Genomic DNA, 2,606 nt, shown 5'->3' with positions numbered 1-2,606 from the left:
CTGGGACAAGTTATATTCGGGACAGTCGTGTACGTGGGTTGTATGAATGAATCGCGCAGAGTGCATTATGCTCATAGAAAAATTACCGTTATGCAATACGTTGCACTTACTGCAAGCAATGTTTACTGTGACGGAACCATTAAAAGGCATTGCGCCAAGAATGACTTTATTGCTACCTCTTTATCTTCTGTTGCAGTTCTTGGCAGCGATCCTGCAATGGCTCAGCATACACAAATTGTCTGCAGTATTCCAAGTCCAGGGCCACAGCAACTATAAGGAGGCTGCAGGCGAAGGTGAAGAGCTGCCGCAAGACCATCGCAAGGTTGCGCACACAACAACACAGCTTGCCGCCAACTATTTCGAGGGCACTAGGTGTCATCCAGACATTTGTCACTGCACACGTGCGTTCAAAGCCAAGGGGCAAAGGCAAGCGATTTCCTTTGTGGCTAAAGAAGTTTGCGTTGCACCTAAACTTTCGTGGACCGCGGGCGTAGAGATTTTTAGTACCCATTTTCACCTTGCCAACCCAGGATTCGCTGAGAGGATGGTCGGCTAACGTCAACATGAAACCAGGTGTGATTCCTAGGGTCATTGAGTCGCTTTCAGCGACAAGTCAGACTTGGGATAAAAGAGATCAAGCATGCACTTTGATCTTCGATGAAATAGTACAGAAAAAAACTTGTGCTACGATTCCAGTCAGGATGTTATTCATGGCTTTGTGGATGATGGTAATGTGCGGACATCTACAATTGCAGACAGGGCTTTGGTTGTTCTGGTGGGTGGAATCTCCAAGAGGTGGGTTCAGCCAATAGCATTTACAGTTGTCAACACCAGCACCTATTATGCGTAAATTGCTCATGTCCCTTATTGATAAACTTAAAGAAATAGCCAAACTGACAGTGAAAGCACTTGTTTGCGACCAAGGGGCGTCAAACATCAGCTTGTGTTATCAGCTGGGCGTGTCTGTTGACAGGCCTTTCTTTGAAAGAAGGGGTGAGCGGATATATTTTATTTTTGACGTGCCCCACCTCATCAAAACTACTCGTAATAATGTGCAAGCTCACAAGTTGCTAATTGGGGAAGAGGTTGCGGACTGGGCTTACATTGAGCGCCTGTACAATTCGTCCCACGAGTTGCGCTTGCGTTTAGCCCCAAAGCTGACCGAGTGGCACATTTTTCAAAAACCGTTTTCTAATATGAAGGTAAGCAGAGCAGCACAAGTACTGAGTGCTTCAGTGAGTGTGGCCATTATGGCTTTAATATATGGAGAGGAGCTGCCCGCAGCAGCAATGGCTACAGCGCAGTTTTGCAAAAGAGTGGATAAACTGTTTGATGCACTGAACAGCTCAACCCCTAAAAAAATAGCGCAAAGATATCGCTATCCGATTAAACGGGGTGATGACGAACTTGTTCACTTCCTTCCAGATCAACTACACTGGATTAAAACGTGGAAGTTTGCTGTCAAGCGTCAGCCACAAACAATCATAGGCTGGCAGATAACTATCCAGGCTGTTTTGCTTCTTTGGAGTGATCTTTCTCAAAATCATAATTTTTTGTACCTCCTCACCCGTCGGCTGCAGCAGGATTCGCTGGAGAATGTTTGGGCACATTAAGCAGAAGCAAGGCTGCAACATGAATCCGAATGTTTTCCAGTTTATCTCTGGTTTAAAGCATATTTTTATTCAGAAACTGTTTAAACTTTCTAAACAAGATAATGCTGAGGAGGATAGATGTGAACTTCTACTGGAATGTTCACCATTCTCTGCTAGCAGGGCATCTCTAGTTGACAATGTTGGGCAGGCTCCTGCTGACGACTTTCCGTCCTTGCAAGATGTTTCAGAGCTAGCCGCGGATAAGCACTCTCATGTTATTGAGGATTCTGTTGTCTATTACGTGGCAGGCTTCTTGGTAAAATATTTTGTTGGTAAATATGCAAAGAATTGCATTTGCCCTCAGTTGTTGAAAGATGAAGACAATACATTGAGTGGTTCTCATCAATATTTTACGATGCTGAAAGCATATCATGTACCAGGCAAAGTGTTCGGAAATTTAACTGTACCATCGCAAAGGGCATGCACATTTGTGCAAGCACTTGAGACCCACTTTCTTGCTTTGGTTGAGGATAGTGCACAGCTAGAAGGGGTTTGTGATGTTTTGCTGCGACATCTCCAATGCATTCGGGATTTTGATTTTTGTTCTCTTGAGTGCCGGCAGAAGTTTGTGGAAATGTATTGTAGAATTCGTTTATGCTGGCATGTGAGATTTGTGAACAGAAATTTAGACAAAGTTCGCTTTCAGTCGTCAGTTTCTGGTTTACAACTTGATAAATTTAAAGGTTAATGTTGCGTTGAAGCATACGGTGAACTTGGAACCAACATGCCTCAACATAATCTTTCAGAGAAGTACACAGGATGGAAGGTCAGCCCACAGGACTTGAAGGGTGGGGAGGAATGGATTTAAGTGCACAAGCAATGTGCAAGCCTGTGCAGGATTGCTCTAGGTGCCGCCTAATTTATCGAGTGCATTCCATGTGTTCCATTATGTTTTTACACATAAGCGCGTTTTATAGTGGCCCTCGTTGCTCTGCAGGTTGAAGAAATGAGCAT

General features: G+C 44.3%; 1 pseudogene; it reads left to right on the top strand.

The window, feature by feature from the left end:
* The first annotated feature begins 1,196 nt into the window (after positions 1-1,196).
* On the top strand, positions 1,197-2,340 carry LOC149328144 (uncharacterized; annotated as a pseudogene).
* The last annotated feature ends 266 nt before the right edge of the window (positions 2,341-2,606 follow it).

The sequence above is a fragment of the Amblyomma mixtum genome, chromosome 9, assembly GCF_055824585.1.
Source record: "Amblyomma mixtum isolate Tamu chromosome 9, ASM5582458v1, whole genome shotgun sequence".
NCBI lineage: Eukaryota > Metazoa > Arthropoda > Arachnida > Ixodida > Ixodidae > Amblyomma > Amblyomma mixtum.
This window is presented reverse-complemented; position numbering and strand designations above follow the sequence as displayed.